Raw genomic sequence first — 23,954 nt, 5'->3', positions numbered from 1 at the left:
TATCCAACAGATGACGCACCCACTGTCACATGAGGTGGGACGACATCAGCCGGCTGGCAAAGCAAGTGGCAGAGATGACCTTGGGGATGCTACCATGCTCAGGGCATTTGGCACAGTGCAGCATGAATCCACTGAAGATCCTGTGTGATCTTTTGGAGCCCCACCTGTAGCCTCGCCGTCACTATCCAACAGCATTCACCCCCACATACAAGGTGATGGCAGCCCTCCACTTTTTTGCAACTAGTTCCTTCCAGGAGACCGTGGCTAGCGCTGGAGGGATGTCGCAGCCCATGTTCAGCCAGGTGCTGAGGGATGTTCTTGCAGCCATGATGCTATATAAAAATCGCTACATTCATTTCCCTAGGGGTGCAGAATTGACCGGTGTGAAGGGTGACTTCTATCCCCTTGGGCGCATCCCCCATGTTGTTGATGCCATCAATTGCACCCATGTAGGTCTGGTGCCACCACAGGCAACAGAGCACATTTTTAGAAATCATAAACATTATCATTCTATCAATGTGCAGGTGGTGTGCCTTGCGGACATGACCATTTCCCATGTGTGTGCAAGATTTCCTGGATCTGCACATGATTTGTACATCATGAGGAACAGCATGGTGCCACGGATGATGGAAAATCTGCATCCCGAGCGTGCTTGGATTGTGGGTGAGTATGCCTACTGATATGGCGTGCTGTGTGTTACCTGCTGCACTCTGGCTGTGCAACATTGCAATGGGTGTTTGTCATTCACAGGTGACTCTGCATATCCCAGTAGGCCATGGCTGTTGAGCGCGCTAAGGAATCCCAGGACCCCGGCTGACATCCGGTACAATGAGGCCCATGGCAGGACCCGACGTGTAATAGAGGATTTTGGCGTGCTGAAGTCAAGATTCCGCTGCCTGGACAGGACAGGAGGTGCACTGGCATACTCGCCTGGGAAGGTCTGCAAGATCGTTGTGGCATGCTGTATGCTGCACAACCTGGCCATCCACAAGGGGATCCCCCTGCTCCTGGGCGATGGTGAGGAACCAAGGCCACCACCTGCTCAAGGACCTGAGTCCAGTGATGAGGACAGTGGAGAGGAGGAAGGAGTTGACCTGCGCCAACAGCTCATCGACCGCTACTTCACTTGAAGGTGGGTGACGAGGTACGACGTGTACATTGTCTGGTGTGGTTGCTGTTGTTGTGAAGGGCTATGCGCGGATGTAACAGACAGGCACATGTGGAGTCACCTGTGTGTGAAAATGTGGCAGTGACATTTCAAATGTGAGCATATGCAGGACTATGTTTGTTGACACTTGCTGCACATTGTGTTGTCTGCCTGTACAGTTATGTTGATGTTTGGTGTTGTGTTATGTCTGTGACAGCACACTGACGCCAGTGACTGTTGTTCTGTTGTATCTCCCTAGGTGCTACGGAGTCATCCTGGCCAACGTAATGTACATCTTTTGTATACATCTTGGACATTTTGGACACTGTCAAAATAGCACTAAAGACAAGACTGCACAAATTGTAGTGTGTAAGGTGTTTTATTTACAAAGTTGACATGTGAGGGATGCGGGCATTTTCACATGTAGGTGGTGATGGAGCAGTGAGTTGACATTCATAGTAGATGATAAGCAAGAGTAGAGACCACATGGATGTGGTGACCCAGTCCAACAGACCTGTGCCATTCACAAGGCATTGCGGGGAAGGATAGTCCAAATAGTCAATGCAGTGGAGAAGAGGGTTGCCATCAGGGCTGGCTCCGTGACTGGCGTGAGGCTGGTGCTTTGCCTCCAAAGACTCCCAGGCTCTTCTTTGGACGCCCCCTTGATCTCTTGGGGGGGGAGGCTGCTGCATGGCCAGCGGCGTCTGAGGACTCACCCCTCTCTGTGGCCGCAGGGGAGGATGGTGCGCTGTCATCCTGTAGCACAACAGAGGGGGGCGGAGGTGTTGTTTGGGACGCTGGCCTGTCCCTCAGTAACGCCACTTGCTGGCCCATGAGGTCCACCATCTGTCCAATGCGGTTGGCGATGGACCTCATCAGCAGGATGAGCTCCCTCAATAGTTCATCAGACCGGCCACTTTGTCCCTGGACCTGTTGATATGCCTCCACAACTCTGGTGAAGTGATCCAGGGATGGTGTCCACTCCTCCCGAGGTCTGGTGGTGACCCTGGCCCTCCCACCTGTCCTGCTGCCACGGACCTGTTGCCTCACCACTGTGGGTCCACGCACATTCTCCCTGCCCTCCACAGTTGTTGGTGTGGCCTGGTCATGCCCTGGGCCAGAGAGGGTGCTGCAGGTGGTACTGGTGGTGGTGGCAGCAGTGGAGGCAGAGGCCGTGACTGCAGGGGTCTGCTGTGCTGTTGTTGTTGCAGCAGACGTGGTGGTGGGGAGGATGGGGTCTTGGGACCTGTGGGTCTGTGGCAACCCAGATGGTCCGGCCTGGAGTTCATCGTCCAAACTGTCCTGGGAGTCAACATGTACCGGGGTGGAGACTGGCTCTGCTGGTCGTTGTTGTGGTCCTCAGCAGTGAGTTCTTCATCACCTGCGGATTAGATGGGTAATGTTCAGTGTTGGTCAAGTATTGTATCATCTGCGTATCATCGACTGTCTGTACACTACACAATTGTGAAGTCTCCACTAGTATTATTCATTGCAACACTGTGTGTAATTTCATAGTGCAGAGGAACATCATTTACTCATACATGTCAGGTGTCAATGCATTGCATGCAATTGTTGCTGTGTGTAGGGATGCAGGTCTCACACACACACACATCAAGAGGAGTTAAGATGGCTACCTACCTGTTAGGTGAGGGGGAACAGTGCAATGGTTGACACATGCTCCTGGGTGGGGGATGCCTCCATCTTGGTAGGCTGTGGGACAGGAGGCATGGTGGGAGTGGTAGTGCAGGCCTCCCTCCCTCAAACACCCTCCTAAGGAACATGGCTACCTACCTGTTAGGTGAGGGGGAACAGTGCAATGGCTGACACATGCTCCTGAGTGGGGGAGGCCTCCATCTTGGTAGTCTGTGGGCCAGGGGGCATGCTGGGAGTAGTGATACAGGCCTCCCACCCCCAAACTGTCCTCCAATACAAGATGGCTACCTACCTGTTGATGGGGAACAGTGCAATGGCTGACACATGCTCCTGGGTGAGGGAGGCCTCCATCCTGCTCAGTTGTGGGACCGGAGGCATGGTGGGAGTGGTAGTGCAGGCCTCCCTCCCACAGACAGACATCACAAGCTAGATGGCTACCTACCTCTTAGGTGAGGGGGAACAGTGCAATGGCTGACACATGCTCCTGAGTGGGGGAGGCCTCTATCCTGCTCAGTTGTGGGACAGGAGGCACGGTGGGAGTGGTAGTGCAGGCCTCCCTCCCTCAAACACCCTCCCAGGGAACATGGCTACCTACCTGTTAGGTGAGGGGGAACAGTGCAATGGCTGACACATGCTCCTGGGTGAGCGAGGCCTCCATCTTGGTAGGCTGTGGGCCAGGGGGCATGCTGGGAGAAGTGATACAGGCCTCCCAACCCGAAACTGTCCTCCAATACAAGATGGCTGCCTACCTGTTAGGTGAGGGTGAACCGTGCAATGGTGTTTGGGTTGTGCAAGGTAGTACTTATCAGTGTGTTGGTTGCCATTTGTTTGTACTTACCAGCCTCTGTTCCCCCAGCTACTCCTGCGAGGCTCTTAGGATGCAGTATGGCAAGCACCTTCTCCTCCCATGGTGTGAATGTTTTCTGTGGGATGGGAGGGCCACTGCCAGTCACGTTCGCCAGCTCCCAGTTCTTGCTCCTCTTCTCTTTGACAACCCTCTTGAGATCATGCCACCGCTTCATGATCTCCTTCTTGGATCTTTGGGTGGTCCTTACCTCATTGACCCTTTGTACTATCCTTTCCCACATTTGTGTCCTCATGGCTAATGGTGCCAAGGCTACCAAACAGTTGTGGCTCTACTCTCACTATCTCATTGACCATGACTGTCAACTCACTCTCTGTGAATTTGGGCATTTTCTGTGATGTCATGGTGTGTGGTGGTTGAAGTGTTTGTGGGTGCAGGTGTGTGGGTGGCGGTTGTGGTGTTGGTGTGTGAGGTGTGTTGTGTGCTGGGGATTGTTGGTGCTAGTGTGATGGTGGTTGTGATGGTGGTGGTGGATGTGTGTGTGTGTGTGCTGTGCTCTTTTGCCTCTCCTGTCAGATGTGGTGTATGTAGGTGGTGTGGCACTCTGTTTTTTAATTTAGGTTCAATACAATACTAGAGTAACTTGGGTGCTGATCGGTTTGGTTTGCTCCCTCTGGCCAATGGGGAGTTATCAAATGTATCAATTAATGTGCTGTCAAGCTTGACAGGGTGACCAATCGCACTCCTTGGGGAAATTCGATCCCTCCAATCTTTTCAACTTGAGTTCATGTGCACAAACCCGATTCCGGACGGATTGTGAGGACAAGCTACGCTTTCTTCCGAACCACCCACCTGATATGTATTTCCCCTGATGAAGTGCAGACAGCACGAAATGCATTGGGTATTTGGATGACTAAAAGGATTGTATGAACCCTTGGAATATTGTTGAACCCTCATATGGCTGTGATGTAACAGCACACTTTGAGAACATTACTGAACAGATGAATAAATATGAATAACAATTTGTTTTCTTTGGTATACTTAAAGAGTACTGCACTTATGAACTCAAGTTGAAAAGATTGGAGGGATCGAATTTCCCCAAGGAGTGCGATTGGTCACCCTGTCGAGCTTGACAGCACATTAATTGAGATGTGGTGTATGGCCTTCTCTTCTGGAGTATTCCAAAGGATTGTGGTCAGTGAAGGGGGTTGTTTTATACTCAGCTGTGTGGGTGTGTCCAAGTGGAATTTGTCTGGTGGCTGTCAGGTGTGTTGTGGGAGTTGTACTGTGCTTTTATATTTTAATTTGCATTATTTTGTTTCATTTGTATGTGTTTTATGTATTTGGGGGGCATGGCTACTTTGATTTGTGCAATGTTTGGCATCACTGCGGTGTTTTGGCATAGTCCGCCATGTTTTTCATGTACCGTCCGCGGCGGTGGCTATGCTGCAGCTCTTCCGCTATCTCTCCCATTCACTTCTGTGTGCGACCGCGGCGGTCGGTATCAGCGGTTCCGACCGCAACACCCTCGGGGATATCCTAATTTCCCGTGCGGTGTCTCCGCTTTCCTTGCGGCGGGTTGTTGCTTTTCCTCTGCTTTTCCGACCGCCGCGGTCGTTTTTTTGCCGTCACCGCCGGCGTCAGGTGGTTTTGCTTGGGCCACTACCACCACGGTCGGTCTTTTGTGGCGGTTGATCCTAATGTGGCCGCCGGTTTATCCGCGGTGCAGGCGGGCGGTTGTTTCCCGCCTCCATGGCGGTCGGGGTGATTTTCCGCCCGCTATACTAATGGGGCCCTTTGTGTCCTCCTTCGGGTAAAGGGTTCAGTAATGCAATTTTGTCAGTGACATAATCTTCTTGTGTCTTTGATGCCACCAATAGGTCATCAATGTACTGAATCAGAACTGATTTTCCAGGCATGATTAATGACTCTAAACAATTTTTTAAGATTTGATTGAAAATTGAGGGACTCTCTGTGTAGCTTTGAAGAACTTTGCACCATGCCAAAATACGATCTTGGAACTTAAAAGCGAAGAGATACTGGCTGTCTGGGTGCAAAGGAAAAGAAAAGAATGCTTGGCACAAATCAATTACTGTAAACCAACTTGCATTCCAGGCTATTCGATAAAGGATCACTGCTGGATTTGGCACCACTGGGCCACAAGGCACTACAATTTTATTAATCTTTCGCAAATCTTGCACTAAGCTATACTTGCCACTAGGGTTTTTAAGTCCCATAATTGGCGAATTACAAGGGCTACCCACTATTTATTTCAGAATTCCTTGCTCAGTCATTTGGTTAATCACTGGAGCAACTACTGCTTTCACTTCTGGACTCATGTTATACTGCTGTATGTTTGGATAAACTGCACCTTCTTTTCCCACTATTTTCATAGGATCTACATTTGCCATTAACCCTGCCTCTTTTCCTGTAAAGTCCCACACTTTTGAATTTACCGTGGGTCTCAATTCTTCTGGCAATTCACTTTCAGTCATTAATGAAAACATTTCATCCACTTCTGTACCTTGCTTGGGTAACATCATCTTATAAACAACATTCTCATCAGGTGTTTGAAAAGCAACACCATCAGGCGTACAGTAGATTGTGCAATTCATTTTGCACAATAAGTCTCTACCTAACAGATTTACTGAGCTTGAGTCACACACTACAAACCAATGCATGTCTTTAAAATTTCCAATATGCACTTCCATGGGTTTTGTAACTGGGGTTTTAATCTGTTTATTCGACACTCCTACAACTTGGATAGTTACTTCCACTGTCCAAGCTTTCTGCACGTATGATAAGGAAATGTCTTCCTTGCTTCCTCTCTATTCATTCATTCTCATCTTTTACCACCACCCAATACTTGTTCACCTTGATTCTGATCTTTCATCTCATTATCAGCCTGAAAAATTAATTTAGCTTCCTGCTGCTCTGCCAATTTCACCTGTGCCACATAATTTTCTCTTTAAGCTTTCTATGTTTTGCCTCAATGTCGTCATCACAGTACTTTGCATATTTTAATATATTTTGTCTATTGTCTTACTTTGCCAGCACAACATGTGCTGTTGGATCATCTGACTAATCTCTGGTTTCAGACCATACACAAACCGATGTACAAAATGTCCCATATCCTTATCACCAATGTTCTCAAATCCAATATACTGCTTAAACACTTCTAACACCCTCTCATAGTACTCGTGAATGGACTCCTTTGGCTCCTGAGTTGTTCTATCTATTTTTACCCAATCTGTCTCTTTAGGAGGAATTTTCCCTTTCAAGAAAGTAATTACTTGGTGATATTTCTTCCTCACCTCCTCTGATGGTGCTCCCGTTTTGGAATCCTTTGGATATTCCTCATTTGGCCAATCAACTGTAATCTTGCATTCTGTCCATAAATCAGCTGGTACCACAATATCGAATAAACCAGGCAAGGGGGTAAATTCCGTTCCGCTTGCGGAGTTTCGGTAATTTCGCGTTACGCGGAGAACGCGGAATTGCCAAAAATCCCGTGATCCAGGGCTTCACGGAATTATTTGTTTGCTTGTGCTTTCAAAATGCGTGTTCGCGAAATATTTCCCCCTGAGCACGCAAACAGCGAACAGGAAAAAAGCATTGCAAATGAGCGGAACAAGCAATTCCACGTGTCCGCTGAACTCTGCGTGCTCGCAGAGATTTTTTACCATTTCGCGGAGCTTTGCGTAGCTCGACTATGCAAATTCCGCCCACCCGTAGAATAAACCACCCAAATCCTTCAGCAAAACCTTTTAAACCTTTACAAATCTTTCCACCTGTTTATACCATTCAACACGTTTTTCTCTCAACCTAGGGAAATCATTTGTAAATGACAAAATATTCTGTCTGCTCCAGGGAACATGAACATATCCACCACCGGAACTTCTCTCATTGGACACATTCTCTCAACCTTATCTGATTCTCTCACTGGAAATGCAGATGACACTTCCTTTGCTTGTACTTCCTCTTTTTTTCTTGTTCATCCAATCCTCCATTTGTCAATGTCTCCACTCTTTCGCAAAATATTCATCAACTCTTTTATCTGTAATCTTTTACCAGAATCATTCACACTTTCTAAATCCTTCTCAGTAAACTCCACTCAATATGGTTTCTGCAGTAATTTTGATTTTCCTATATCTATTCCAATCTCTGAGGCAACTTCTGTTGATTTCTCATGGAATACCTTTGCTCTTCTGGTTATGCTCTTGCATAAAAACAACATCTCCTCATCATTATAAATATTCAATTTTTCTGTACTCACATTACCAGCTATCATTTCTTCCAAATCTACTTTCAGTCTGCTAATATCTAGAATCTTTGGTTGTGAGTTTCGTTTTTCCATTCCCTGGGCCCATCTCTCTAAATCTTCAGGAGTAACCGTTGTTGAACCTCCTGTTCTTGTAGGGGATGTTGTGAAGTTAGCAGACTAGTGGTTGTGGGTGGAGACAGGGGAGGGCAGGAAGAGGAGGGGCAGGAGCGAGGGAAGTCAGTTAGAGTAGGGACAGGGAGAGTTATAGACGTGGATAATAAAGCTCCCTAAACAGTGATATGAGTTGGTATTTCTTTGGTAGCACGATGCTACAGCTGGCGACGAGGGTGGGATACTAAACCCACTACCTGCGACACCCTGAAGAAACACCCTGTCCCAAGCAGCAAGCAGAAAACGCTGCCGAGCCGAGAAAGACTGCAGAAGCGTGTGCCTGGGGTGAGTGGTCTGTATACACAGGTCGGGAGCCCACTCCGACCCTGTATTGTGCCCAAAAGTCAAGAGGAAGTGCCCCAGAGCAGCGGACACCGTCCGCGACGGACTACCAGCAAGCGCCGTTGAGCGCGACACAGCCAGAGCCTGCACGCTCGTCGGAGGTTGAAAACCTCACGCCCGATGCGTGAGATTTAGCGCACTGTCGGCGCGAACGAGCGGGAACTGAGAAAGTGGGCTGGGAGCCCACCCCAACCTCACCTGGTGCCAGCAGTGACCAAGAGAAGGTATCCTGACCAGCGTTGTGGCCTGCAACTGTCTGCCAGTGAGTCTGGAGTGCCTGAGACAAGAGAGAGAAAGAACCTCGTGTGTGCAGTGACGGCGGCCATCTTTAAGTCAGGCAAGTTTCAAGACAAACCCCTTGACTGTTACACGGCGGCCATTTTGAAGTCAGGCACTGATGAAAGAAACAAGCATTGGTCTCCGAGAATAAACAAGCATTGGCGAACAAAAAAAAAAGGAAAAAAAACAAGCACTGGTACCTGAAAACAAACAAACATTGGCAAAGAAACAAGCATTGATACCCGAAAATAAGCAAGCATTGGTGAGACCAAGTGAGGGTGACAAAGACACCAGCGAACACTGCCAAGATGTCCGGTGATGAGAGAAATCAGCCTAAGGCTCCAGGTGGGTCGCACCTGCGAGCGCCTGAACCCCTAAAAGTGACCACTGGGGGAACCATGGGTCCCAAATGGCAAGAATGGTTCGAAGAATTCGAGGATTATATCGAAGGGTCAGAAGTGACTGAGGACAAAAAGAAGTTGATTGCCCTGCGTAACCTGGCGGGGCGAGAGATTGTTAAAATAATTAAGGACCTTCCTGCCACAGAGGCAGATACGTATGACAAAGTGCGTGACGCTCTGAATAAAAGGTTCCTTCACAAAAAGAACGTCGACTATGAACGACACACCTTCCACTCAGCTCGTCAAGGGAAGGAGGAACCAATGAGCGCTTTCATGATGCGACTGAGGAGACTAGCCAGGCACTGTGCATTTGATAACTTCTCCACGGATGCTGCAGTAAAATCACAAATAATTGATGGATGTCACTCCGATCAACTGAGGAGACGGCTGCTGAGGAAAGAACACACACTAGATGAGATCGAGGAGATGACACGGATCTTTGATCAAGCGGAGGAGCATGCAGCTGCCATTGAAACAGGGCACAAAGGGAGTCGCGAGATAGTGCAACGTGTGCACGCCAGAAGTGACCAGCGAAGAAGCTCGAGAGACAAGCAGTGGAGGTCACGCCCGTCATCTCGTCGAGAACAATCGCGACATCAGCGGCGAGAACCGTGGAAGAAAGAAAGAAGATCTGAAAATATAAGGAAGTGTTTCCGGTGTGGGTATGACTACCCCCATGTGGATAGCTGCCCTGCCATGGGCCAGAAATGCCGGAAATGCGGCAGAACCAATCATTTTGAAGCAATGTGTGGAGAGTACCACCAAGAGAGAAGAGGCGGAACCAACAAGACAGTTCAGCCTGAGCCACGAGGAGGTACCTCAAGAATGTCCCGATCTGACGGCCGAAGACACCATGCACGAGCGGTTCAAGATCAAACTGAGCTGTCGTCAGGGTCGTCCCACTCCAGTAGGGAGTCACGTCGGTCCAGGTGGGACCGGAGATCACCGTCCAGGGAGTCCCGGCCGTCATCCAGAGGCTCTGTATACACCATTGAATATTTGAACTTAGCTGCGGATCCTGATCAGCTCAAAACATACCCAAGGCTGGACATCAAGGTTGGCAATCATGACACCAAATTTGTACAGGACTCAGGTGCGTCTCTGAACTATATTCCAGTCACTGAATACGAAAGAATGAGTCCGCGTCCCCCTCTGTTGTTCGCACCCGTCAGAGTCTTCACCTGGATGGCCAAGAAGCCACTTCCTTGCCTGGGGAAATTCTCGACAACCCTTACACATGAAGACACAACCTTTTCGGCTGTCATCCACGTTATCAAAGGCCCTGAAGCAGACTGTCTATTGAGCTTACCAACAGCAGAACGCCTTCACCTAGTAGAAATTCTTTTCAAGGTCAGTGGAAACCGAGACGTGACCAGTCAATTCCCCAGACTATTCCGAGGGCTAGGCAAGTTGAAGGGCTGTCAAGTGCGGCTGCACATCAACGAACAAGTCAGGCCAGTTGCTCAGCATCCACGAAGGGTGCCGTTCCATTTACAGACTGCCGTGGAAGAAGAACTCCAGGACCTGCTAGCCGCTGACATCATCGAGCGCACCGAAGGCCCAACTCCATGGGTATCTCCAGTAGTCATCGTCCCTAAAAAGGGCACCGCCAACAAAGTCAGACTCTGTGTAGACATGCGGTTGCCCAACACTGCAATTGAAAGAGAGAGACACCCAGGACCCCACTTGAGCGACATGATCTCAGCTCTCAACGGGGCTAAGGTGTTCTCCAAATTGGACTTAAATAAGGGGTACCATCAACTGGAACTAGAGGCAAAATCCAGATACATCACCACATTTGCAACTCATCTTGGGCTGTTTAGATATAAGAGGCTCAGCTTTGGAGTTTCCTCAGCAGCTGAAATATTTCAAGAGGCTATTAGACAAGTCATCCAGAACATTCCTAATACGCTCAACTATAGCGATGACATTCTTGTGTATGGCTCTGATCTACGAGAACATGACATTGCACTCAATCGTGTCTGTCACGCACTACTGGAAGCAAACCTGACCCTGAATAAGGACAAATGTGAATTTCATCAGGACACATTAAAATTCTTTGGTCATATCTTCTCTGGTGCTGGCATGAAGCCTGACCCCGACAAAATTGGGACTCTGAACAGCACCAAGAGTCCTCAAGACGTCAATGAGCTCCGGTCATTCCTCGGGATGGCCAGTTATTGTGCCCGGTATATCCAGGACTATGCGACGATCAGCCACCCCCTCCGCATCCTGACCAAACAGGGTCAACCATTTGAATGGACTCCCCAATGTGAGACAGCATTCAAAGACATCAAGAAGGCGGTGGCAACTGCAGATCACCTGTCATACTTCAATCCAAAACGGAAAACGGAAATAACCGTGGACGCCAGCCCCGTTGGGCCTGGAGCCATCCTGGCCCAATATGACAACGATTCAGATCAACGTCGAATCATTGCTTATGCGAGTCGCAGTTTAACTGACCCAGAGAGGGCATACTCGCAGCCCGAGAAAGAAAGTCTTGCCGTAGTGTGGGCATGTGAACATTTTCATGTTTTCATATATGGTAAGCACTTCACCCTAATTACAGACCACCAAGCCCTTGTCACCATCTACGGAAATCCCCGGTCCAAGATGCCCCCAAGAATCGAGAGGTGGGGCCTAAGGTTACAGGAGTACACATTTACAATAGTCCACAAGCCGGGAAAGTCAGAAAACCCGGCTGACTACATGTCCAGACATCCACTTACATCGTCAGCCTCTAATCCCTCTATTGCGGAAGAATATATACACTTTGTGACAGATCAAGCTCTCCCTCCTGCCATTCCAATGGACACCATCCGTGAATGTACGTCCCAAGACGTTGTCATGCAGAAGGTCTTGCGCCGTCTTCGACACAACAGGTGGAGACACGATCCTACGGATACAGAGACAGATCCACTCCTAAAACAGGAAATGCAGGCTTTCCAACATGTATGTGGTGAACTGTCTGCCACCACTGATGGCATACTGCTGAGAGATCAGCGAATCGTGATCCCTACCAAGCTGAGACAAGGAGTAGTTGCACTTGCTCATGAAGGTCATCGGGGTATTGTATCGACCAAGCGTGCACTGAGAGAGCGAGTATGGTTTCCATACCTTGACCAAATGGTGGAAGCCACATTGAAGGATTGTCACCTCTGTCAGCTCACAAGCAACAATGACCCTCCAGCACCATTGAACATGACCCCCCTTCCACCGGGAGTGTGGCAAGAGATTGCCATTGATTTCTATGGACCCCTGTCATCGGGCAAATACGTGTTGGCCATCATTGATGAACACTCCAGATATCCATTTGCATACTTTGTACCGTCGACTAATGCCGCGAGCACTCTCAAGGTGCTTGATGAAGTATTTGCGGCTTGGGGAGTTCCCTCTAAAGTGAAGACAGACAATGGGCCCCCATTCAATGGACAAGACTTTGCAGCGTTTGCAAAACACCTAGATTTCCACCACCGTAAGATCACGCCCCTCTGGCCACAGGCCAATGGAACAATCGAAAGATTCATGGCCACGCTCAAGAAGACTTTTCAGCATGCAACGGCAGAGGGAAAGGACTTACAAGTAGCCCTCAATGAGGTCCTCCGAGCCTATCGGACAACCCCTCATGCAACCACAGGGCAATGCCCAGTGACTCTCATGCTGGGACGTCCCATGCGGAACCGCATTCCAACGTGGGAAGGGGCCTTACGTCCATCAATGTCACCTGCTCGAGAACATCAAGAGATGATGGTAACTGACAAACACCGGAAAGACAAGATGAAGACATACGCGGATCGACGGAGGAGAGCAAGGTCACTCTCGTTACATGAAGGGGACCAGGTACTTGTCAGACAAGAGCAGCAGAGGAAGACTGACTGCCCTTTCAAGGATGAACCGTTAGTAATCACGAAACGGAAAGGAACTATGTTGACTGCCGAATCGGAGCAGCGACGCATCACCAGAAACATTTCACACTTCAAGAAACTATCACAGGACACCACCGAAACTGCATCCAGTGAAATAGCCATTCCTGGTTCAGCTGAACCACGGAAAGATGATTGTGAGAACAGCAGTCCTGCCGATGAAACACCAAACAGAATTGGTCCGAGTGTCAAGTCGCCGCGACCTCATAGGAATATCCGTCCACCCAGAAGACTTATTGCAGAAATGGACTAATAAGTCAGAGTTTCATTTGTTTTGTTACAAAGGGGGGAGATGTTGTGAAGTTAGCAGACTAGTGGTTGTGGGTGGAGACAGGGGAGGGCAGGAAGAGGAGGGGCAGGAGCGAGGTAAGTCAGTTAGAGTAGGGACAGGGAGAGTTATAGACGTGGATAATAAAGCTCCCTAAACAGTGATATGAGTTGGTATTTCTTTGGTAGCACGATGCTACAGGGACCATAGACCCTTTTTCTTTCAGAATGCCAGGTGAGAATCTCTTTGGGGTTTCTGCTAAAGGTTCCATTATTGGGAGATCCATTAATTAAATAACTGAATCACTCTCACTGGCCTGATCATCAGACACCACTACTTCTTTTCTAGGTTGTTAGAAATTGGATTTTTGGTTGGCTAAGGCTTGCTCCAAAGCCAGGCAGAAACCCCCACTCTAGTCAGGGCAAGGGAGTTACACGCCAAAGATAACCCCTGCTCACCCCCTTGGTAGCTTGGCACGAGCAGTCAGGTTTATCCGGAGGCCATGTGTAAATCATTTGCACACGCGCACAGCAACAACATCCAGGCACACCACAAAAGGAACTCCACACAAGGTTATATCAAAAATAACCTTTGTATTCTCATAACACATTTGATTAGTAAACACATAATATACATCGTTCCACCTGGCCCTAGGTCATATTTACGAAGGATTATATACACCTGACAGGGCCCACTGCACCATTGTCAAAACCATCCCAAAGTGAACTTAGTAAAAGTAAAACATATCATAAACGTACAACCAGTAATCACTGGTTACCATTGTACTCAGCATCAGCGTGTAACATAAACCATATTATGCACAGTATCACATTAGGCGCCAAACGCATTGTACGCCCACAATCTCAACAGTCTAATATCTTAGACCCTAACCTCCTAAGCATCACTCACATAAGGGGTATGCTCACAGTAGGAAATAATCTCACTGGCATAAACACATTACGCACATAATCTCATCCCCAAATGCATGTAGAGGCATGAATCACATTTCCTAATATCACATAATCACTGACCCCCTGGCCAACTGGCCTTCTCAAGGGGCTCAAACGCCCTGTGTCCAGAATGTCAGGGCTGCTGCCTATGCAGCGAAAGTCAAGGGTGCGCACTGCACAGACCTAAACGTTGCAGCTGGCACTATGTACTACACAGCTGTAAAAGTATGGGGCAAAGGAGTGCCTCTCACTCCTAACTTACAACATGACCCTGAAGAAAGAATAGCCTAAACGGTGCAGCTGGCACTAATTGCTGCGCAGCTGTAAATGAAGAAAAGGCCTGGGCACTCAATGTGCCTTCTGAATTAATGGGGAAAACGTTGCAGCTGTCCGCGCTGGTGCGGTGCAGCTGAGGACCAACAAAATAAAGGGACCCTGGCACATCTGTGCCTCTTCAGCTCCGCTGGACTTCTCTCAGTCGAATTGCCCCCAAAACGCTGCAGACATGGTACTGGCACCACACATGCCCGCTAAGCCCCCATTTCGGGACTCTTAGCATAAATGCCCTCTTCAGCGCAGCTGCCCTCTAGCAGGTGGGGCAGCTGTGGCCATGACAGACCTGGAAGGGGCACGAGGAACAGCACTGGCCCCTCTGGGCACTTGTAGACAAATATGACCCCTTCGTTGGAGTGGCCCACTCTTTTGTGTGTCCACTCAGCACCAACACCATCACAGTGCCGCGATCGGCACCAACAATGCGCCCCCGGAGCCCCCACTCACGGATTGGTCTTTGGGAGGCTTTCCTCACACTGGAAGTCTTCGGCTGTGCTTCCACTCGGGCGGAGGAGGCAGGCACCGACACTGTGCCTTGCGCCCTCCTCCGCCTCCATCAACACAGGCTTTGGGCTCCGGACTTCCACGTCACCTTCTCCTGGCCTGGGGAAGGCGGAAATGATGTCCGCGAGGTGCCGCCCACAGTTAGGCGGATGCACCTGACTTCCGTTTGCGGCTCGGGACGCAGTGGTGAGATGCGGGGTGGGCTCCCGCATTAATTTAAATAAAACAAACCAGGCAACATGCAGGGTGGGCACTCGCCATTGAAGGATAGCAGGAGAGTATGGCGGGCACCCGCTCTCCATAAAATTGAATAAATCCACTGCGGCCATAACGCGGGGTGGGCACCCGCTATGACATCGGAAAAAGTGGGGGAATCCCAACATCGGGGTTCCTTCGAGGATGATGGCAGTCCAGCGCTGCAAGGGGAGAACAGAAGCACTCCTCTTAGGGCAAATAAAGCGCTCTGCAGCAATGGAAATAAAGCGCTCACCAGGGGAATCCAAGTAAAGCACTCCCAGTGAGCAAAAATGGGCAGAAGAAATGAGTTCCAAAAGTCCTTTTTGGCATCAAGGGGCAATGCAGGGCCCAGGAAGGCAAGCCCTCATGGCAGGCCCCCCTGGGCCCCAGCAGCAGCAACCCCTGGCAGGATTCTGGAAAAGAAGTGAACATTTTCATGGGGTCACAGTCCCTATATTTATATTAGAAAATCCCTTTGTGTCACACCACAGGGCTTGGGGGATACCAGTCAGAACTGGTTTAGAGCGTCTTTGGAGCACTTTGTTTTCGAAGCTCCTCTTCCCATTTGTCAGGTGGGGGCTCAGTGATCAGACACACCACAGGGGGCGGAGCCAGCATTGTGGAGGGAAGGCACAGCCCTATTCAGGTCCCAGGTGCAACTCCTCCCTCCCATCTGCATACATATCTCTCTATTCATCACTGGGCTGACTCACCCTGTCTCCTGGAGCCACCCACACCCCTCAACTCCTGTCAATCACAAACGAGACATGCAATTCACATCAGACAGGCAGACACACAGCAAACAGAAATGCCAACTTCTAAAAGTGGCATTTCTCCACCAGTCACCATAAATCTGCGCACACCATTGCGTAGCATTTATTCTCATGAGTTTATACATACTAATCTCGACCCTGCACTCCTCTCAGAGCAGGAATTACCATGGACACACTTATCCCCCATGCATTCCTATGGGAGGGCAGGCCAATCTCACCACACGCACTCCGAGAGTGCACGCACTTTACACTGGGCCACAATGCTATAGTGCCCAGAGGCCTAAAACCACTACCACCATGTCAAGGCTTAAGGCAAAAAGTTCAGGGGTGAACCTGCCAAAAGGGCCAAGTCCAACATAGGTTTATTCATAGGAATTATTACAACTTGAGGTTTCGGGCAACCCCTTTTATCTCCGTACAACAGATTAAAAGGACCAATAGTCACTGGTACTGTAAAGGCCTCAGTATTTAAATTCAATTGGCTTATTTTCTGGACTATTTCTTCCCTAGTTTTATTTAAAGCTTCTCTCTCATTATCTTGCAACAACCTATTAACTGACACATCATGTAAAATTTGTGGGGTTAAAGGCGTTCCTAACATCGATGCACGTGGGTTGACCCTAATAGGTTCTTCTTGGTATGGCGGAGAGTTTTTAATTAAAATATACTCAAAAAATTAATCATTTGATTCACAATATCCTGTCTCATTCATGTGTTTTGTTTTTTCCTTACGCTTGCTTCCTGACTGCTCATCAGCCATTAACACTGGATATAAACCCTCTGGTACCATAGCTCTTCTCCATTGTTTCATCTGATCCTCACGTGACTCAAATGATATCTTGTTAAAAATCCTCTAAATCTCTTTCCACCTCTGAATTTCTCTTGTTCAAATGCCTCAGTTTCCCATTCTTCCAAAGCCTCATACTGAGTTAACCTAGGTTTTGGTTCTAGATCATTCATTCTGATTCTCAAATTCTGAAGAATTTCCCATTACACGTACCATGTTCTGGGAAAGCTAGAAAGACCATCACCATTTGTATACTCTATCCAATTTTCCAACCATACACAAGTATGATATCCCCTTTCCATCATCATAAATGAAGCAGGCGTCTTTGGTGGTGGAATAGGAATTCCCTCTCTAGCCAACACAGGCATATCTTTCGTAAAGAAATTCTTAGTTTTCTTTATTAACAACATCTTCCTCTTTTCTCCATACATTCTAGATGAACGATATATGAAAGAGTCTTCCGTAAATCCTCGAGTTCTGTTACTTATGTCTCGTACTATCTCAGTGCGACTCACACCAAATATCAAATCAGAATCCAACATACAATTTCTTTCTCAACCAATCTTAACAAGGCTTCTATCTTAACGGCCAATCAAAGCTCAGGCTTGCGCTGCTCGTTTAACCAATACTAGCACGGCTTCTATCTGTTAACCAATCAGAATCAGGCTAGCGCTCGTGGTGTGACCAATGCTAGCACAACCTTTTGTGATGTCATTATTGCTCCTTACTACTGACCCTCCCTTTACAATCTGCTCCCTTCTCACGGCTGCTGCTTCCACCAATCCCAGCGTAGCTCTCTGTGACGTCAGTATAACTCCTGTGATTGACCCTCCCTTCACAAGGTAATACGAAAACTTATTTGTTTAACTTTTCTTAATGTAAATTTGTTAGTAACAACATGAAAACATTAGCTGCTCTGTCTGTTGCACTAAATCAGGATAGATTATGACCTATTCCAGAATTCCTTTCAGTTGGAGTAAAACCCCTGTTTACATTACATTCAAGCTCAGAAGAACCTGTTACTCCTTCAGAGTCACCCATATTGGGAAATGAGGCCAAAGTTTCACCAACAAACCCCTTTTGCTATCATTCACACTCTACTTTTACACAAAATAATCCCTACTACGACACTGCCAGCCCTCTGTAGATTCTCAGTGTTATGACAACAGACGAGTAACCTCCTGCAGTATGGCTTCTATCACCACCCGCTATTCCATTCCCGGGATGCACAGGCAACCTCGGTACCTGTGCTTCTAGACAACATAAACAAGACGCTAACTCCTTTGTTAAACATAAATTAATAATTAATAATCAATACTTATCACCAAACTAGTCAATAATAACCATAACTCTGCTACCAGAAACTGATCCAGTGGTCCACCAACAACAGATACTCAACTACTATATACTCACCTTGGCCCATAAACTCACAAGTGGCTGAAGCTGCTGGTGTCGGTTTAAGTTTTATAAAACTTTCACATAACTGTTTAGGATTAGTTTATTTGCTACCTCTGCTCATTTCTTTAACTAACCCTTCACAGATCAACAAGTTCTTTCCCCTGGTCGATGGACCATTAGTTGAACTAGTTGATAGTGATAATTAACATAAGCTAACTTTTCTATACTTTAAGTAAAATCACCACAGACTCAAGAGGTTTTTCAAATCTTTATCTACAATTTTGATGCATGAGAACAGTCTCAATACAGTACAGTCCCCATCATTCATAGGAGAAAAAAAAATTAAATTAATAAACACACTACATTTATCTCTGACTCGTGCAATCAACTGATGTCAGAAAAGGGAGAGGACAGAGAGAAAAGATCAGAACATTTGGAAATAACAGAAGATAATATTTACCCCGGATGGTGTGAAAGACCAACCCCCTGGCCAAAGGGCTGGTAAGGGTCCCCCAGAATAGGTCAGGAGACAAAGTATTCAGGACAGGATAGTTGACCTCTCTAGAATACTGACGGGTGTGTTGCACCCCTCTCTGACACTCTCGTCCTCCTCGAGATTCTTCCGCGATCTTCTGATCTAACCAAATTAAATTAGGATAGAAAGGTCTGCGTCCAGTTCTGCATTCAGCTCTTCATCAGCATCTTACGGCATCTCTCCCAGCAACAGCATCTCCCGCAGCAAAGACAGCATCCTAATATCTTCTCTAACTAACTAACTAAGGCTATCTTAATTATACCTTTCGTTCTGAATATTCAACCCACTAAAGTTTCAATATCATAAAAATACGAAATCGGATTGGTCAGGCAAGGGAGAAGCGCTATCACACCATGCTTACATGTCATTAAAATCAGTTCAACTATAGTTTGCAAATCCATCCCCTTAATTTTTATTCATAAATGTTGTTCTCATATGCCTTTAGTTTACTCTTGCAACAATTTAATAACATTCTGAATAGGAGTCTTCTTCATTGAACTTTTCACCCTCCGTTCTCATGCTGTAATACTTGTCCTTTGCTCCCGTTCAATATCTGAGTCATGGCCTTCATGCCTTCACTTAGTGGGCATGCGTGGACTTCGCATTACTCGGCTTAATCCAGTTATACGAGAGAGGCCCAAATACGCACTAGTGATAAAGTCAGAAAGACAAATATTAATTTTACAAATGAAGTGGTTGAACTGTATACCACCTAACTCTACTCTATTCCCCTTTACTTATTAATACTTTCCAGCATTAGCATTAGTAATTAGCTTGTTTTCGATTCAAGTAGGCAGATGTCATGCATGCGAGTCTTCAAGACTCCATTTTAGTGTCTTCTGCTCATGCGCCAGAATTTCCCTCCAAGCATTAATACGTCATACTCCGTAGATGCAGTTGACGCATGTGCACAACAGTTCCCCGTTTAAAGCAGTATTAGTCCGTCTTCATTGTTATCCACATTAATACACACATATGCAAGCTTCACTAACCCGTGTGTTCATGTGGTGCATTTTAGTTATTCACTAAACATGATTAATAACTTTGTTAGTGAGTTAACGAGTTAACGAGTGGATTGTTGTATCTTGGTCCATAGGGGTTGGACCATTGTGCAGGTGAAGAACATGTGTTTCAGAGGCCTCTTCGCAATGCCAGAATATGTCAGTCAGTTGTATCCCCAGTTTGTATAATCTAAAGCGGCTCCAGTGGGATTTGTGGATAGTCCAAAGTCTTGATTGGGCAATCGATGAGGTGATTTTTGATTGGAAGGGGGAATACCAGATTCTAGGACAGATGGGTTCCGAGAAGTGCACTGACAGTGTTGGAGGGATTTGTGCTAGCCAATAGTTTTTTGTTTTTCGTGATGTACAGTCTCTGTGGTTCTAACATTTTATAGATGCATGATGCAACGTGACCTGATCTCTTGAGGTGCCGTAATAGGTCAGGCATAACTGGTCTGTAGGAATTCTGAGGGTTCTACTTGATACTTTGAGCTTTAAGAAATGATAGAACTCAATTAGAGGTAGATCATAGCATGAACTGAGCTCGGCGAAGGTAACAAGGTGAGTCGATGAGTCTAGATCGCTGATGCAGTTGATGTCTTTTTCTGTCCAGAGTTTCCAGAACATGGTTTTCCCATCCAATTTAAATTTGTGATTGTGCCACAGGAAGGCTATAGTGGAATCTATGAGTCTGTTGGGGAGTGTTTTATCGATGAGGTGAAGAGCTGCTGCCTTGTTGCCTATTATGGGGTATGAGTGGGAGATGGGTAGAGTTTTTATGTTTTACATTGTAAGGGTCGATAATAGGTGTATTTCAATTTGTAGCCAAGGGGGAGAGGAATCCAGAGAGCCCCTAAACCACCAGTAACCTTGTGCTGCTAGAAAAGATTGTTGGTATCTATGGAAGTCCGGTAGATTAAGGCCCCCTCTCTTTTTATTCAGTTTTAGAGTGGGCCCCCTCTACGGGTAGCATGCTGGAGATTAAGTTGATGAGAGGCGCGATCATCATTCTTATCGTGTCTATTCTACCCCACCAGGTTAAGTTTATAAGGGATCATGAGAGTAAGAGGTCATTAATTTTGGTAAGGGTTTTGCTTTCATTAATCGTTATGGTTTCATGGAGATCCTTGCGGAACAATATGCCCAGGTATTTGAGTACATCCGATTTCCATTTCAGGCCTGATGAACCTAAAACGGAGGGTGTGCAGTGGATGTTCATAGGGAATATTTCTGTTTTTGAGCGATTTAGGGAGTAGCCAGATACTTTTGAGTAGTTGTTAATTTCAGACATGATCGGCTGTATGGTCTTGTCTTTGGCAAAGAACAGGACATCGTCAACGTAGGATGTGACAAGTTGTCTTTCTGATTGAAAGTGAATTCCCTTAATGCTATTGTCAGCTTTTAGGTGGTATAGTAGGGGCTCTATAACTAGTCAAAATAAGTGGGGAAAGGGGGCACTCTTGTCTTGTACCTTGTTAAAGTGGGAATGGGTTGGCTAGGTGGCCATTAAGTTGACTCTAGCAGTTGGGGAAGCATAGAGGGCCATCGCAATGCAGATAAAGTTCTCGCCTCAATTGTTTTTTGCATAAAGTCTCGAGTAGAAAGGTTTAAGAAACCTTGTCGAAGGCTTTTTCCATATCGAGTGCCATTGCCATGGCTGGTGAGGATGGAGAATGGATTTTTCTAGGGCGTGACAGAAGACATGGATATTGTTGGCAGCCAGTCTACCTTTCAAGAAGCCTGTTTGGGTTGGGTCAATGAATCTTTGGAATATTTTGTCTAGCTTTAGTGATAGGGTTTTGCCATAGATCTTACATTCGATATTGATTAGAGATATTGGTCTGTAGTTCCTAATATCAAGTGTGCCTTTCCTCTCCTTCGGTATCACCACTATTGTGGCTTCGGATGCAGAGCCAGATGCACTGCCTGTTGAGGTAAATGAGTGGAATAGGGAGAGAAGTGGTGAAGGAAGGATATATATAAATGTTTTGTAGAAGGCTACCGTGTACCCATTGGGGGCTAGGGCTTTGCCGGGGAAAAAAGGTTTAATTGTTACTTGTATTTCTTTGGTAGAGATTGGGGCATTAAGGAGGGTCCTGTCTGAGGGGGAGTTGGAGGGGAGAGAGGTGAGTCTAAATATCTTATACAGTCGAGCGGGTTAATGCGTTTTTTTGGGGTGTAAAGGTCCGAGTAGTAATTATGGAATACCTCTGGGATCTCCTTGTCGGAGGTCACTGTAGCTTTTGAATTGTTTCTGATGGCAGTGGTAACACATCTGTTTTATATGTACTTTAAATAGCTCGCTAGTGCTTCACCAGCTTTGTTTCTGCATTTAAGTTTTTCCACGTTAGTCTTTTCAATCCATTTCTGCACACGAGTGCTTAGTATTTGTGTTCATATTGTAGTTTGTGCAGTTTGGGAATGTCTTGAGACCCTACAGAGTGTCTAATGGATTCATTTTAGAAGCTGATTTCAGGCTTAAGGGATACAAGGCATTCATTCAAAGATTTATTTCTCCAATGAGTATGTAGTTCATTGAGGCGATGGTGTGGGGCACAATTAAATCAGTGATGGTGGTGTCGAAGGGTGTCCGGGGGCCTGGGGGCTGTAAACGAGGGTTCCTCAGAGAGTGGCGTTGGGGCTGGTCCGGATGCGGAAGTGCAGGTGTTCGGTGGAGGGGAAGGTTTTGCTGAAGTTGGTGAGCCCCCCTCCCGGGTGGTTGGGGCGGTACTTCCTCTGGATCTTGTATCAGTCCGGGATGGCGGTGTTGATGTTGGGGCAGAAGAGGCATTGGTCCAGGTCTCCGTGAAGAAGGCGATGTCGGGTGAGAGAGAGTCGAGTAGGTTCCAGATTTCTGTAGCGTGTTTGTGTATGGAGCGCACGGATGCATCTTAGGGTGTCGCCAGTGCTGGCGTCGGTGGTGTTGGAGGCCGGAGTGGTGCTCAAGGTCTGGTGGCAGTGAACTCAGGAGAACTGGTTGTGGTTCGTGTTTGGTGAGGCCTGTAGTCAGTCTCTGAGTCATCTGGGGTTGAGTGCGAGTAGGGTGGTGGTGTCGTAATGATGGATGGTTGTACATCTAGGGTTCCTGGCGCTGGCCTCGGTCGGGTCACGGACAAGCGCAGACGGGCTTGCCTTAGGTGTGACTTCGGAGCGCCAGCAGCGGGACCACGCAGCGTCTGCCATTATGTAGTGGAGGGGAAGGACGATCAACTGGGAGCGGGTGAGGACAGGGGGGAGTGACCGCTGGGCAGCTGCAGCGGGAAAGAAAAGCCGAGAACAAGGATTACAAGGGAAAAAGAGAAACCAAGAGAAGCACAGTACAAGAATCAAAGGTAAAAACAGCACAAAAAGCCCAGATGGACACAAATTAAATACAGTCACCTAAATGCTAAACATTTTCCAAGCAGCGAGTTGAGAGAGGCAGAGCAGCCACTGGCACACCACCAGGCAGACAGCAGCCTTGAACACCCAGGCTGGGTGCTCAGCGGTGATGCAGGAGGCTAGGAGCTGCTGGGGAGGGAGCAGGCCTGTGACAAGGTTAAGGTCTTACTTGCGCTCCCCCGCAGCTGCCGCCATTATGTAGTGGGGGAGGGACGATCAGCTGGGATGTGGGAGTGGGTGAGGACAGGGGGGAGGGGCCACAAGGGCCACAGTGTCAGGAAAGGGAAGCGGAGAACGAGGATTACAAGGGAAAAAGAACAACCAAGAAAAACCCAGTACAAGAACCAAAGGTAAACACTGCTCAGAAAGCCCAGATGGACACAATTTAAATACAGTCAGCTAAATGCTAAACAGTTGCCACACAGAGAGTTGAGACAGGCAGGGCAGCCACAGGCACACAACGGTGCAGACACCAGCCTTGAACACCCAGGCTGGGGGCTCAGTGGCGATGCAGGAGGCGAGGAGCTGCTGGGCAAGGAGCAGGCCTGTGACCAAGGTCAAGGTTTTATTTGCGCTCCCCTGCAGTGGTCCCCATTATGTAGTGGAGGGGAGAGAGGATCAGCTGGGAGGCGGGAGCGGGTGAGGACAGGGGGGAGGGGCTGAGGGGGCAGCTGCAGTGGTAAAGGGAAGTAGAGAACAAGGATTGAAGGGGGAAAAGAAAAACCAAGAAAAACCCAGTACAAGAACCAAAGGTAAACACTGCTCAAAAACCCAGATGGAAACAATTTAAATACTGTCTCCT

This window comes from Lissotriton helveticus, chromosome 9 (assembly GCF_964261635.1).
Source record: "Lissotriton helveticus chromosome 9, aLisHel1.1, whole genome shotgun sequence".
NCBI lineage: Eukaryota > Metazoa > Chordata > Amphibia > Caudata > Salamandridae > Lissotriton > Lissotriton helveticus.
The sequence above is the reverse complement of the archived record's forward strand: the minus strand, read 5'-3'. Positions refer to the sequence as shown.